This window comes from Schistocerca cancellata, chromosome 8, assembly GCF_023864275.1.
Source record: "Schistocerca cancellata isolate TAMUIC-IGC-003103 chromosome 8, iqSchCanc2.1, whole genome shotgun sequence".
Lineage (NCBI taxonomy): Eukaryota > Metazoa > Arthropoda > Insecta > Orthoptera > Acrididae > Schistocerca > Schistocerca cancellata.
The window spans coordinates 282,868,842-282,885,522 of NC_064633.1; the positions used below are offsets into that span (position 1 = coordinate 282,868,842).

At 42.8% G+C, this 16,681-nt stretch overlaps 1 protein-coding gene and 1 pseudogene across 1 annotated transcript in view; one reads left to right on the forward strand and one right to left on the reverse strand.

Annotated features, from left to right (window-relative positions):
• The window catches only part of LOC126094700 (uncharacterized), a 477,763-nt gene that overhangs the window by 197,199 nt on the left and 263,883 nt on the right, over positions 1-16,681 (forward strand). The gene's annotated exons all lie outside the window — the stretch shown is intronic.
• Positions 2,414-2,533, reverse strand: LOC126095840 (5S ribosomal RNA; annotated as a pseudogene).

Below are 16,681 nucleotides of genomic sequence, written 5' to 3' on the forward strand. Positions count from 1 at the left end.
GTGTGTGTGTGTGTGTGTGGGTTTTCGTGAAATCCGAAGAAAAATGTTCAAATGTATGTAAAGTCTTCCTTTGATCGTCCTCCCTCCTCATTCATTTCAACTAGAAACGTCCCTTGTTGTGAAGGCTATGGAGAAACTGCACCCTTCTTCAATGATCCTGACTCCAGCCACCGATCCATGTTAGAAGTAATAAACTGGTCAAAAATCGACTTATGAAATAGGTAGTGCAATGACAAAGCAAGTTTAACATTTAATGATGCCTGGGGCCGCATACGTGCCAGCGAGTGCTGTGATTGGTCAACAAAGATCGCTCCGCGCATGCGTAAAGCGTTTCAGCGCATCTAGCGCCGTGAGCCGGCGCACAAACGACCCCCGTATTGTTGCGAAACAGTCGATCAGAGAAGCCGCGTTCTCCGGCACTAAACTGTGAATACGTTCTCGCTTAGGAACCACAAAGGTTGCTTGGGGATACGACCTGAAGTAAAAGTACACGTTTTTCTCACGAAAAAAAATAGTGATGAATTTCATTTTCACATTTTTATTCAATAATTTTACTCATTATTTTACAATATTTGGTGAAAGGTGGCCGCGGACCCCCTAGAAAGAGCCGGCGGACCCCTAAGGGGTCCGCGGACCACACGTTGGGAAGCCCTGCCATGGACCATTCATGGGACATAATCGAGAGGTTAATTCGTTAATGCGTGCACAAAATCCCGCACCGGTAACGCTTTCACAATTATTGCCGGCTATAGAGGCAGCCTGGCTCAAAATTTCTGCAGGGAACTTCCAGGACATGTTGACATCGTGCCACGTTGTAGCGTTGCTCTTGGGGGGCGAAAATAAAAATGCCGAAAAAGTGAATATTTTGGTGGGCCACTTGGCAACAGAATCAGGGACTGATTACACTATTATAATAACATATGTTGAGCATTAAATACCTGAATGAGAGCAGCAGATTGATTTGTTTGAGATCGTTCGGAAGAGACATTATAATTTCTGTGCATTTTCATAGTCGCGATGTAGTCATACCCGGAACAACACTAATGGACCAGAAGATTTATAGACTTTAAAAGAAATGCAACACTACACAATTAAAAAAAAAAGAGTTGATTTAGATATAATTGGAAACCGCCTCATGCTACGTTCGGTCCATCAGCTTGATCATAATTTCTGGTGATGAACTAACACAAAATAGTTATCATTCAGGTAAATGAGGAGATGGAAATCATAAAGATTAATTTACTAAAATAAGCACACTTATCTTTAACACACGTTTTTTTTAATGCCACGTACCTTTTCATATTAAATTACAATAGATGACCATTGTGGTTAAATACTTTATACATAACGGTCAAAATATCCTCTTGATGCTGTCTGTTCGTAATGAGTTACAAAAAATTACATGTTTTCTGATTGTAAAAATAACAATTAACATATTTACTGAGTATTTTCACATAAAATATACAATACCGATGCGGAACGCAGCAAGTCCGCGTCCGCCTTTCATGGAATACAAACAGTAAAAGGTGAGGCGACCAATGCCTCATTTGTCTTCAAACAACAGAATTCTTTTTTATATCATTAATCGATACATGTACATGAAGGTTTACAGGCACCGCGCAAGAACGTCAAAGATAAAGAATAATAGATTCTGTCGCTGCTATGCGATGGTTCATTTCTTTTACTTTACAGTTGTTCTATAACTTTAGGCCATCAGGCGTTTACTATTGAACGTACATTAATGTTTGTGAGGCGAAAATTACTAATATTACAACGTCGAGTTGCTATGCCGGGCAAAAGGAAGTCCAACACGAGATTAGCAAGATTCTCACGACTACTGTCATCTCAGTGTAATTCGAGGAAGATGAAATGTTGTTAAAATATTTATTATGACAATCTCAGATGCAATTAGTCATAGTTGATAACTAGTTTCGATCATATTTAATGATCATATTCAGACCTAAAAATAAAGTAAAATATTAATTAAGAACTATTTAACTAGACAACATAAATCGAAAACATTTTAACAAATAAATTTTTAAAGATGTACTGGAATAAGTACGGGGTGGTTAAAATGAAAGTGCAGCTACTCATGAAGGTCTAGAGTGGGCTGTAAGTATCACGTGGCAGCGAAACTTGGTGGATATGCGGAACCGATTTACGCTGAAAACAAAGTGGATCCAATTGTGGCCACCAGGCGCAAAACTGTCGCTGTACACTATTTATATGACGATATGACATCAAAACTGTCGTTTGACAATTCGTAACTATAGCCAACGGTATGGCTATGGAGAAGACAAAACGTACGCATTTAGTGAAACTATTTTATGTGAACGGCAGCAGTAATAATGTATGGCACACCAGCGTGGTGCAAGTCTTCCAACTGTACGCCACTTCGGCTTGCGAGACCGTCAGCCAATAGTACCCGGATTTCCCTGGGCGGTGACCTATCTAAGTACTAGCCGAGCCCAACGTTGCTTACCTTCGGTGATCGGGTGGGAACCAGTGTTACCAATGTGGTAAGGCCGTTGGCAACGGCAGCAATTACAGTGCTGCATCAAGAGAGTATCGCCGACTGAAATGTCGGAGGAGAGGTTTAAAGGAGATGATAATGAAATTCGAAAACACATGTGGGTTTGGGGAGGTACCTGGAGGAGGAAGATGGTCTGTCACCGTGGAACCTGCTGCTGAGGTTGTTATTGCTGTAAGTGATCACGTTGCACGTGCCCGGGGAGAGGGGGGGGGGGGGCGCTAGTGCTCGTGCAGCGTCACTAGAATTGTCTATCCCATGAACAATAGTGCGGGAAGCTTTGCTGTGGATATTAAACTGACAAGGGCAGGCCACGACGTTTGGAACGCGGATTTCGCGCAAACTTCGTACAATCGTAGTACTCCATGACGACAACAAAATGTGTAAGCAGTAGCGCGATATGTATATCTGTGTGTGTGTGTGTGTGTGTGTGTGTGTGTGTGTGTGTGTAATGTGCGTGGCCATTTTAACCATGAAGCGGCTGCAGCCAGTGGTGCAGGCACGGTAGCTCAGCGTGTTCGGTCAGAGCGTTAGCTACCCTTTATAATAAAATAACTTAGCGAACGGGTCATCGACAAACTGAATGGGTGTCATTGGACGTCCGCCCTGAACAAATTGAACGAACAATATGGAACAATTTTTTGTAAAAAAAAAAAATAGTATTTGGCGTTCAAGCCGCTGGATCGAGTTGCATTCGTCAGTTTTTTTTATTTTCAATTCAGTCATTTTCTTTATTATTTATATTGCAACTGATATAATGGAGAAAGTAAGTGTAATCGGATGAAATTTTATTAAATTTATGTTATTTGGCAGTCTACTAATTTTTATTATCACAAATAATGTAATATTCATAACTATCGACTAGTAAACGACCAAATGCATGAAGTCATATTGAAAATGTATGTTTGTCCGTGATTTGAGAAATCTCTTATATATGGAAGGAGCCCGAAACGACTTGTTACCTCCCAAGGTTTGACCGGCACAGACGGCTTTCGAAAGATGTACAATTAATCGTCGCTTTCGACATTACAAGTTGCAGGATGATATTTTTCGTAAAAACATGGAAAACATAAAGTTAAACGGCACCAGCTCCATTGAATAAATGCTATGTTTGCGCATACGCAAGGTCCTTTGACGTTTTCTGTGGAAAGACAAACCTTGTTAACATTTTCAAAAACCTCTCTTTCAGACGATAGTTTGGAAGCAAACCATGCATAACGCAGTATTTCCTTAAAAATCGGCGCTGATAACTGGTTATGCAGTATCGAGTGTATTTTAATAGCGTCTTAAAAAAAATGTTCTATATTGTTCGCTGAATTTGTTGAGGGCGGATGTCCGATGACACCCGTTCAGTTTGTTCGTTCAGTTTTTTTATTAGAAAGGAAAGCTAACGCTCTGACCGAACACGCTGAGCTACCATGCCGTCACCACTCGGCTGCAGTCGCTTCATGGCTAAAATAGCCACGCACAGATATACACTCCTGGAAATGGAAAAAAGAACACATTGACACCGGTGTGTCAGACCCACCATACTTGCTCCGGACACTGCGAGAGGGCTGTACAAGCAATGATCACACGCACGGCACAGCGGACACACCAGGAACCGCGGTGTTGGCCGTCGAATTGCGCTAGCTGCGCAGCATTTGTGCACCGCCGCCGTCAGTGTCAGCCAGTTTGCCGTGGCATACGGAGCTCCATCGCAGTCTTTAACACTGGTAGCATGCCGCGACAGCGTGGACGTGAACCGTATGTGCAGTTGACGGACTTTGAGCGAGGGCGTATAGTGGGCATGCGGGAGGCCGGGTGGACGTACCGCCGAATTGTTCAACACGTGGGGCGTGAGGTCTCCACAGTACATCGATGTTGTCGCCAGTGGTCGGCGGAAGGTGCACGTGCCCGTCGACCTGGGACCGGACCGCAGCGACGCACGGATGCACGCCAAGACCGTAGGATCCTACGCAGTGCCGTAGGGGACCGCACCGCCACTTCCCAGCAAATTAGGGACACTGTTGCTCCTGGGGTATCGGCGAGGACCATTCGCAACCGTCTCGATGAAGCTGGGCTACGGTCCCGCACACCGTTAGGCCGTCTTCCGCTCACGCCCCAACATCGTGCAGCCCGCCTCCAGTGGTGTCGCGACAGGCGTGAATGGAGGGACGAATGGAGACGTGTCGTCTTCAGCGATGAGAGTCGCTTCTGACTTCGTACCAATGATGGTCGTATGCGTGTTTGGCGCCGTGCAGGTGAGCGCCACAATCAGGACTGCATACGACCGAGGCACACAGGGCCAACACCCGGCATCATGGTGTGGGGAGCGGTCTTATACACTGGCCGTACACCACAGGACCATGCACGTACGCATGTATCCCGTGCCACCCAAAGTGCTCTAGAAGGTGTAAGTCAACTACCCTGGCCAGCAAGATCTCCGGATCTGTCCCCCCTTGTGCATGTTTGGGACTGGATGAAGAGTCGTCTCACGCGGTCTGCACGTCCAGCACGAACGCTGGTCCAACTGAGGCGCCAGGTGGAAATGGCATGGCAAGCCGTTCCACAGGACTACATCCAGCATCTCTACGATCGTCTCCATGGGAGAATAGCAGCCTGCATTGCTGCGAAAGGTGGATATACACTGTACTAGTGCCGACATTGTGCATGCTCTGTTTCCTGTGTCTATGTGCCTGTGGTTCTGTCAGTGTGATCGTGTGATGTATCTGACCCCAGGAATGTGTCAATAAAGTTTCCCCTTCCTGGGACAATGAATTCACGATGTTCTTATTTCAATTTCCAGGAGTGTATATTCGACGACCGAAATTATCTTGAGATTTTCTCAGTAACGCTTGAGAAGTACGCGCTACTGCTTACACATTGTGTTGTCCTCATGGAGTACTACGAGTGTACGAAGTTTACAGTAAATCCACGTTCCGAACGTCGTGGCCTCCGCTTGTGGGACTACTGCAAGATGCAGACGGTGAAGCAACGGCAACCTTGCGATCCGCAGCAACGTTCTGAATTTGCTCTTCGTTATGCGGCACGGATCGAAGTTGATGACATGTGGCCGCTCAGTATTCTGTAGGGTGGCGAGGCACATTTTACACTACAGAGTACAGTGAATACGCAGAACTGCCTTACTTAGGGACTGTTAAACCGCTTGCATGCACGAAGAGCCATTGCACTCGCCGTATGCGGCTGCGTGGTGTGAATTCACAAACACATTTATTCTCAGTCCGTTCTTCTTTGAAGCGAATACACCCAGATGCCTGGTCACGTGTAGCGTGACGTTTGCACTTTATCGAGGCCTCCTTCAGCGGCGTGTGATCTCCGCTTTTGAAGAGTGCAGCTGTGTGGAAACCACTGTTGTCAAGCAAGATGAGACAACACCACATGTCGCTCGCCCAGTGAAAGATCTTGCAACCTTCCGCAGACTTAGTTTTCCAGATGCGTGGCCTGCAAGATCACCTAACCTCAATCCGTGTGACTTCCGTCTCTGGGGATATTTAAAAGAACTTGTTTACCAAGGTCTCGTTCGGTCTCTACCTGATCTTATGGCCAGTTTACGGGAAAACGTTGCTCAGGTTCCATCGGAACTGGAGTCAATATGTCGTCGAGTACCTCGGTGCTCAGATTGAACCATTTGTGTACGCAACGGTTAATCGTAAAATCAACATTACGCTTTTCTGACTTGTCTGACCTTCTCTTCCCACGTCAGTTTGTAATCTGTTACATACGGAAATTTTTCTGCACGTCTTTCTTGCACTCACAGCGCCATATTTGCATAAGCCGCCCAAAATTGGAAATAATTTTTCCAGTGTAAATCGGTTCCGCATTAACGCATTAGAATATCAACCAAGTCTCGCTGCCATACGATAACTGCAGCCCGCACTGGACTTTCAGGAGCTGCACTTTAATTGTAACTAGCCGGTAGCTAGCATAGACTGACAAAATTTAAAATTGTACCTGATTCGTTACGAGTTATGAAAAGAACGTAGTTATAAGCTGTAAAATAAATGGAACAGCATTGTAGCACACTTGTCACCACGTTTATTTACATACATCTTTATAGCTACCAATTTTAACAAGATATCTCATGTATCTATCTCATGTATCCACATTAGATGCATTACGCAAACTGCTTCCTAGTTAAATTAATTGCATAACGTCTTTTAGATGATATCTTTGTCACATTTACGACTGCATAGTAGCAGTGCCTTTCCTTTACCTCTTCCGCCTTCCTCCCTCCTATACCTGTCACAACTTGTGGATGCAACGTGGGTTTAGTAAAATGCTGGATACCATTGAATATGTATAGCAGAACTGTTCCTTTTGGCTTACAACTATGTTCTTTTAAAGAAATTTGACTTTACACAACACAGAATTTCAAGAATTTCTTCTTCTACTCCTATTTAGGAATTAGGCGAAATTGCCTGTTACGGTACCCATCGTTGCTTGGGTCCTCTATTTCGTCTTCCTTGGTACTTATAATTTCTAGCCTCTAAGCGGAGTCTGTCACTCTCCATTCTTTATAGTTATTCGTTCCATGTTTTCTCTGTACTCCTGAATTTTATCATTTAGACTAAAAAATTTTATTTCTTATGTAATACCTCGATCCCTTAGTCTGTCTTCTCTTGTCCAACCCCTAATTCGCCTGAAGAATTTCATTGCTTGGGCCTAAAGGCGGCTTTCTTGCTTTTTCGTTATCAGCCATATCTCGCTTCCATAAAGCATTTTTGTAGAATTTAATTTGAGTATCTTTCCTAATTTTGCTTTTAAGGTTTCTGTTAATTGTTTCACATATATGGCTAAATTTACTAATCTGTGTTTCTGTATGATAGCTGGAGCCAATTTTTACCTCACATCCCAGGTAACTGATTTAGTTTACTTGCTGTAAAATCTTTTGATATAACACTATTTTGGTTTTAATGTGTTCTTTCCCCATGAAGGCCCTTGTCTTAGTTGAGATCTCCATGTCAAATTTCGTGTTTATTTGTCTCAGTAATTAAATTTCTTTCTGAAGGTCCTCCTCTTCATACACGTTTTTGAAATTCTGTTTTCCATTTTTGCATTATTTCATGTATGTAAATGTTAAAGTTGGGGAAATACAGCGGCCTTGTAGTACTCCTCTGTTAGTTTTTATCTCATTAGACATTTTTCCGTTGAGATCTAGAGTTAGTCGTATTCTAGTACAAACTTTTTATCGCACTTATTGTATGTTTCGTATATACGTGATTCGTCATTATCTTCCAAAGTTTCTGTCTGTTGACATTGTCAAAAGCTTTTTAAAATGTATGTTTCTTTATTATATTGTATTATCTGTTGTAAAACAAAAACTGCATTATCAGAGAGCGTTCCCTCCTAAAACCCATTTGTTCCTCATGCAGTACTACTTCGGGTATGTTTTTTAAGTAGTGTGTTTAAAATTTTGGCATATATCTTGCATACTGAGTCGAGTGAACTTACTCCTCTGTAGTTAGTGCATATACTTTTGACCCCTTTATAAAACTGAAATCACTTTAGCAATTTTCCAATCCTTGGATGGATACTCTTGCTCTACCAATATTCGTTTAAGGGATGTAGCAGTCGTAGACGTTGCATTCGTTCCTCCGCGTTTTAGCAGTTCAGAATTAGTACCATATCTTCCTGCCGCTTTCCCGTTCTTGAGTGATTTTAATGGCAGATTTCATTTCATCAGACTGTATTTTAGTCCAATATTACTCTTTCTTGTGTCATATCGTCATATCATAATACGCTGTAATAATTTACCTATTGTTCTTAAAGTTTTACTAACTTTATAGGCTATTTGCTGTCTTATGCGAACATCACTCTCCATATTAGAAATAAATCCATCCCAATGTTCTTAGTGTGCTTTTCGTACTACACATTTAGCAATATTTCTTCTCTTCTTATGCGACTGCATCTCTTCAGCTGTGGGGTTGCTTCAGTATTTTATACCTGCATCTTGTTTTTCTTTAACAGCTTTTCTTATACCATCACTTCAAATTTTTATGCTCTTTCTTTCCCTCATTTGTTTCCTTTTTACCGGAAGCTTCTCCTGTTACTCTGTATATCACATTCTTCAGATTTTGTCTTTCTTGCCGGCTGCTGTGGCCGAGCGGTTCCAGGCGCTTCAGTCTGGAACCGCGCGACCGCAACGCTCGCAGGTTCGAATCCTGCCTCAGGCATAGATGTGTGTGATGTCCTTAGGTTAGTTAGGTTTAAGTAGTTCTAAGTTCTAGGGGACTGATGACCTCAGATGTTAAGTCCCATAGCGCTCGGAGCCATTTGAACCATTTGTCTTTCTTCTTCTACATTATCTCTAGTTTCCAAATTTGCTAGCTCTTTATTTCTTCTGCTTTGGTGAAGATGTTTGATGCTGTCCTCTTGAAGAAAGTATACTTTGCACACGATTTGATTTTGTTAGTTACTTATTTGTTTTGTCTTTTTCTTCCATTTCGCTAAAAGATCTATTCTGGAGATTAGTGAAAAATGATCTGATCCTACCTCTTGTTCTGTATAAACTCTTGTATTGACTCGCTAGTGTATCGTTTACTAAAATGTAGTCAGTTATTGAGCTAAGACCTCTACTTGTCCAATTATACTAAATTTTAAAAAAATGAGAGTGTTATTTTTAGGTTATTGTAAGTGGTAAAATCTCATAGTATTTTTCCATTTTCATTACATATCGGTTCTCCAGAAGGCCCTATAATATTCGTTACTGGGCTATTTCCTAGTCTGGCACTGAAATCACCCATCATAATAATGTGATCAATAGCATAACATTTATTCAGTCTTCTGTAGTTCTCCATATTTACTTATAATGGTGACGTTACCTCTTGTCACTTGTCATTCGCTTATGTAAGTGCAATCTTCGATCTCTTTTTCTCATCGCTTATGCAGGTGTAATGCCACACATTTGCTTGCCCTTTCATTTTGTTCGACCACACTATAAAACATAATATAATCGTGTACATAATTATTACATCTCATTTTTATTTCCGTTTCTGTGATTGCTACAGCATGTATATTCATGTCTTTTAGTATACTTGTTAGCTGTATCTCTTTTTGGGAAATTCCTCTGACGTTCCAGGTTGTTACTTCCATATATCCGTTGATCCATTTTCGTTTTTCCTTTATCATAGATCTGCATTGATCTTTGAGACCATTGTTTTTCGGAGGCTTCTTGGGCTACTAGGAGTAGTGTGTATTTTCCTAGAGCTGGTTTCCAGTCATCTGCTCAAGCCACTTTCGACGAGGATCAGGATTTTCTTGTGGAGTTATCTCCCTTAGCCGGTATATTCTGACTGTTTAAAGGCGCCGGAAAACGCCTTTCATCCTTTACCGATGACTACATAATGTACAGCCACTGTATGGCATACATTAGGCAAAGGTCACGCACTGATGTCTTCTTGGACGTGGGAGTAGGGTATGCTGGCAGAGCTGTCTTGAATTCTTGAAGGTCTGATTCATTCAGCAAATTTCATAATTTTGACTCTCTATTGGGTATCGGCAGCCTGAACGGACTCAGGGGTCCTTTACAGCCAAAAGGAAGAGGGAAATGAAAGATACCCTCAGGCGTACGGTTGGGGTCGAAGGAAACAAGAGTTGACCAAGGGAGGCCGGAAAAAACAGCTTGATGCAAAGTAAGTGGAAGAAGTAATGTCAGGTAAGGGATTTTGTGGTTGCCACCCACATACTCCGAAGAATTCTATGTTATCTTCTTATTCACGTATTATTTCAACAACTATAAATGTTTTTATGACGTAGCAATGGGTTTTGGTGTTGGGTTTTACAGGGATACGTAATGACATTCCAGTGAACAAGGTTTCATACTTTTATTACACACAAATGCGTAAACAGAAAACTCAAGAGGAAATCTTAGTTAGCCTTACAAGAGAATCGGTAAAACAATTTTATCACACAATAGTTTACTTAAAACCACTTTTAAGATCAATGAGTAACCAAATGTTTGAATTTTAACTACCATTCCCCTTTTATCTTTAAGAAACAACTAATATTACGACAGCAGATAATGAATCAACATGACGTAAGGGTACTTGGAATCGCTCTAAATAACTTTCAAACTGTGTGCTGGATTCACCTTCCTGCATTTAGAATAAACAATTTCAAAAGAGCCCACAGATAATTTGTACATTAAAAAAACTAACTAAATCCTAGCAGCTAAAGTGGCAGACAAGTCGCACAAATCTCACTAGCAATTAACAAGAAAGCAGCATAAATAAGCGTTTTTGAAATCAACCAGAACAGCTTTCAAATTATGTTCCAGGTTCGCCTTCCTGATTTAGAATGAACAATATAACCTTTGCATAAGGAACAAATTAATTGACATGGCAAAAAGAAATCACATAGATCTCACAAGCAGTTAACAAGACAAATTTAAATTTACGTACTGAGTTCACTCTGCGTATCAGAATAAATAATACTAAAATGACCACAGGTAATCCTTACACAATAGACAAGTCCATTACTACATTGAATTGATAGCTCACACGTTAACATTACTCATATACAGCCCTCCTTCCAAAATGTGAACATCTTTTTCACTAAAAAGGAGTAACAGAATACTTAGTACTCATCGTAATGTAACAAATTTGGTTCTTCTCAAGACAAGCACGCGAATTTAAAACCACGCGGGCTCAATACAGTAACCACGATGCGCACTAGTAACGTACTTCACTACAGCCAAGTCATTCAATCGTATGAGCAGCAAATGTGCCTTTACAACCTGTCAGGGCCACGTTTATAGCTTTGGAGGGATGGCGGAGGCGATAAAAGATAATAGATTTTTGATTTTTCGAGTGACAGTAACTTCGTAGATTTATTATGTAGTGCCTGTAATTCGATGAGGTAGGTTACTTGTCGATCTATCTTCGCTGTAGCTCCTGAGAAATTTCACTCCTTTTGTGTTTGTGAAATAAAAGTTGATCAGCTGACTTGTTTCGCTTCCAAGGCAATCAGCTTTGGAGATCAATCTGTTTCACTTTCAAGGCGATCAGCAACTTGTGTTTGCCAACAGACCGGCATAAAGGAATGTACGCTGGCGTATTCTACTGTAAAGTTCGCTACAAGACGCGTTCGCTGTGTCGTATTCACTATGTCTGTTTTATACAGAGCTAGCGAAGATTTCCAAAAAGTAAGTGCGGTACTATTTATATTCATGACAGCTGCCCGACTGGCGTACTTGTATCTCTCAAAGTTTTTTGCTGTGCTCTTTACTTTTTAGGACGCCTCATCTAGCAACAGTACTGTAAAACGCTTATGCGGCAAGGTGTCATCTGATATCTCGCAATAGGAATCGCGCTGATAGTAAAAAACAGATGGTTTTTTCGCTTATTATGGTATTTTTAGGCGAGTAAGAGGACAACAGGCACTGTGTGAGCGTAAGATATTTCCAAACCCGCCAGTATCTACAGAGAAAGACATCAAAATATGTTACAGTAAAATCATCATAATAGCACGCAGCAGCTCACACACAACAAACATCAGTCCTGAAATTGTCATCATACACGAAAAACGAACTTGTTAATGCGTAATACAGAAAACAAATGAGGGAAAATCGTTATTGGCTGCGTCAGATGCTATAGACACTGAATGAAGTGAAGTTTGGAAGGTAGGAAATGAGGTACTGGTGGAGTCGGATAGCTCGTGCTTGGGTAGCTCGATCGATCGCAGTTCCAGTATTTGCATCATTCAGATATAAAATTCATCTAATATATGGTTACTAACACAGATCTAATCGTCATTTTTATGAAAAATGCACGTCTTCTTGTTTCTAATTACACATCGCATGCAAAATTCCTGTTCTCATTGCAAATACAAATTCTTATTTATCGATATTTTATAAAAGATTGTTATTAAATTTGTGATGTCTTTTTTTAATTTAAGGGATCATTATTAACAATCTTTTATAAACTGTTGATAATTAGGAATATATATTTGCAAATGCGTATGGTATGTGATGAGAAACAAGAATTTTTTTGTAAATAATGATAAACAGATATTTGTTAGTTAGCATGTATTTCATGAATTAAATATTTAAATTACGCAGGTCTTCGAACTGAAAGAACAAAATAAAACGAAAGAAAGGATCGCTATGAGATTCGAATCAGCGACCAATTGATTAGCCATTTACAATTGTCAGACACTACCGAGAGAACCACGCGAACTGCCATGAAATTTGCCTGAACTTTGATGAGTTAAGGTTTCTGGGAAGTTTGCAGAGTCGATTTTCTCGATAATTTTAGAGATTTACTTTGACGGCTTCGTGTAATTCATATTTATATTCTAAATCTCACGTGCCAAATATATATACCGGGTGATCAAGAAACCAGTATAAATTTGAAAACTTAATAAACCACGGAATAATGTAGATAGAGAGTTAAAAATTGACACACATGCTTGGAATGACATGGGGTTTTATTAGACCCACCCTATTTTGCTAGACGCGCGAAAGATCTCTTCCGCGCGTCGTTTGGTGATGGTCGTGTGCTCAGCCGCCACTTTCGTCATGCTTGGCCTCTCAGGTCCCCAGACCTCAGTCCGTGCGATTATTGGCTTTGGGGTAACTCGAAGTCGCAAGTGTATCGTGACCGACCGACATCTGTAGGGATGCTGAAAGACAACATCCGACACCAATGCCTCACCATAACTCCGGACATGCTTTACAGTGCTGTTCACAACATTATTCCTCGACTACAACTATTATTGAGGAATGATGGTGGACATATTGAGCATTTCCTGTAAATAACTTCATCTTTGCTTTGTCTTACTTTGTTATGCTAATTATTGCTATTCTGTTCAGATGAAACGCCACCTGTCGGACATTTTTTGAACACTTGTTTTTTTTTTTTTGGTTCTAATAAAATCCCATGTCATTCCAAGCATGTGTGTCAATTTGTACCTATCTATCTACATTATTCCGTGATTTATTCAATTTTCAAATTTATACTGACATTTTGATCACCCGGTCGGTATATACATTCCTGGAAATTGAAATATGAACACCGTGAATTCATTGTCCCAGGAAGGGGAAACTTTATTGACACATTCCTGGGGTCAGATACATCACATGATCACACTGACAGAACCACAGGCACATAGACACAGGCAACAGAGCATGCACAATGTCGGCACTAGTACAGTGTATATCCACCTTTCGCAGCAATGCAGGCTGCTATTCTCCCATGGAGACGATCGTAGAGATGCTGGATGTAGTCCTATGGAACGGCTTGCCATGCCATTTCCACCTGGCGCCTCAGTTGGAGCAGCGTTCGTGCTGGACGTGCAGACCGCGTGAGACGACGCTTCATCCAGTCCCAAACATGCTCAATGGGGGACAGATCCGGAGATCTTGCTGGCCAGGGTAGTTGACTTACACCTTCTAGAGCACGTTGGGTGGCACGGGATACATGCGGACGTGCATTGTCCTGTTGGAACAGCAAGTTCCCTTGCCGGTCTAGGAATGGTAGAACGATGGGTTCGATGACGGTTTGGATGTACCGTGCACTACTCAGTGTCCCCTCGACGATCACCAGTGGTATACGGCCAGTGTAGGAGATCGCTCCCCACACCATGATGCCGGGTGTTGGCCCTGTGTGCCTCGGTCGTATGCAGTCCTGATTGTGGCGCTCACCTGCACGGCGCCAAACACGCATACGACCATCATTGGCACCAAGGCAGAAGCGACTCTCATCGCTGAAGACGACACGTCTCCATTCGTCCCTCCATTCACGCCTGTCGCGACACCACTGGAGGCGGGCTGCACGATGTTGGGGCGTGAGCGGAAGACGGCCTAACGGTGTGCGGGACCGTAGCCCAGCTTCATGGAGACGGTTGCGAATGGTCCTCGCCGATACCCCAGGAGCAACAGTGTCCCTAATTTGCTGGGAAGTGGCGGTGCGGTCCCCTACGGCACTGCGTAGGATCCTACGGTCTTGGCGTGCATCCGTGCGTCGCTGCGGTCCGGTCCCAGGTCGACGGGCACGTGCACCTTCCGCCGACCACTGGCGACAACATCGATGTACTGTGGAGACCTCACGCCCCACGTGTTGAGCAATTCGGCGGTACGTCCACCCGGCCTCCCGCATGCCCACTATACGCCCTCGCTCAAAGTCCGTCAACTGCACATACGGTTCACGTCCACGCTGTCGCGGCATGCTACCAGTGTTAAAGACTGCGATGGAGCTCCGTATGCCACGGCAAACTGGCTGACACTGACGGCGGCGGTGCACAAATGCTGCGCAGCTAGCGCCATTCGACGGCCAACACCGCGGTTCCTGGTGTGTCCGCTGTGCCGTGCGTGTGATCATTGCTTGTACAGCCCTCTCGCAGTGTCCGGAGCAAGTATGGTGGGTCTGACACACCGGTGTCAATGTGTTCTTTTTTCCATTTCCAGGAGTTTATATTGCCAGGAGGTCTCCTTGTTAGTCATATTTGCTTAATATTCTCAAGTGCATTTCATGTAGTTTATGGTGGCACAAATACAATATCAACAAAAAATGTAAGTTTTTTAAAACCCCTTCAAAATCGCGTTTTGTTGTGCCCCAGCTTACAGATCATGCCCCCTCCCATCCGCCCCCTACCACCCTCTTAGCCCTCGCTCTCTTACGTCTTTTCACACACACACACACACACACACACACACACACTTGGAATCACGCGCCTGTTTCTCAGGACAGTCCTTCATGCTCTTTGGCCAGAGGGCCAGCCCTAATAGCAGCGCCGAGTCGTGCCCGCATGCTCCGCCCCCGCTAGAGCGCCCCGATGACGGACCGTACGCCGTACAGCCGGCGATCACGGCGGGCAGGCACGAGCCGTGGGAAGCGCGGCCAGTAAATCAGAGGAACAAAGGCCGACACCCCAGGCTGGGCCCCAGCAGCCGGCAGCCGCCTGCCGCGGCCACTGGGCCGTGCACGTCCCTCACGGACCACCGCCTGGCGACCGCACATTAGTTCCGTCACTTGGCCGGAAACTGCGAAGTCTGGCCGGCAAGTGGCCGGAGAAACTCGCCCCCGGTTGCTGCTATTCTGGTGCGTGAGTAAGAAAGTGGGTCCGCGATGCTTTCTGCGCAGACAGAGGCAGAGAATACTATGCGGCGTCACCAGCGTGCGCTGTAATTCCACTTCATCTATCCTCCCCCGGAAGGACAATAGAACGGCACGGGTATATACTAGGGCAGCGCCTGCTGCTTCGCTCGCATAGACTGCATAGCCTGCACGTATTTTTTATCGAGTTTTTATGCTGTTCACAAATTGCAAAATCTTCTAAGCTTTTCACGCTAATTAAGGCCAAATAAGCATGGTCTTTTCGAAATGTTCTTCTGACCAAAAAGTGATTCTGATAGCTGGAGTCCAAAGTTTTTTTTAATGATTCCATTTGCGTTCTTACGGAGATATTTCCGTAGCAACTTTCATCCCCTAACCAATATTTCTTTATATCTAACTTCGAAGTGAAATACCAGTTTTCATAAATTTAGCTTTGAAATTTTTTTAAAATAAGAAAATATTTTCTTAAAAATTTTCATCATCTGTTGCACTCCCTTAGGGGTCGAATTACCAGAAACATTGAAATGCTTTTTTTTATTTCTAACAGAGAAGCCGAATACTCATTGTCATAGCTGTAGCCTTAAAATCCTTTAATAGTTCTTGAGTAGTCATTTATTTTCACAACATCTTTCACCCACTATTTTACCCTCTTAGTGGTTGAATTTCCAAAAGTGCTGAAACATGTATTTTTTCTGAGAAACCAAATCCCAGTTTTCGTAGTTCTAGAATCAAAATTCCGTTAATAGCGACATACTTTCAAAAAGCGCTCCATCCGCTATTTCACCCTTTTAGGAGTGTAATTTCGGACAATCTCTTTATGAACGATCCTTCCAGTCCAAGACCCACATTCCCTCCAAATTTCAAGTTTCTATTCTTAGCGGTTTCGTCTGGGCGATGATGAGTCAATAAATCAGCCTCACCCTATTTCAACCCCTTGGGTGTTGAATTTCCAAAAACAGTGAAACGCGTATTTTTTTCATCTCTAGCCGAGGAGCCAAAAACTAATTTTCAAGGATTTAGTTTCAAAATTGCTTTCAAAATGAAATATTTTCATTATTCGTTTCATCCTCCCCTCTTTCACCCCCCTTAGGGGGTA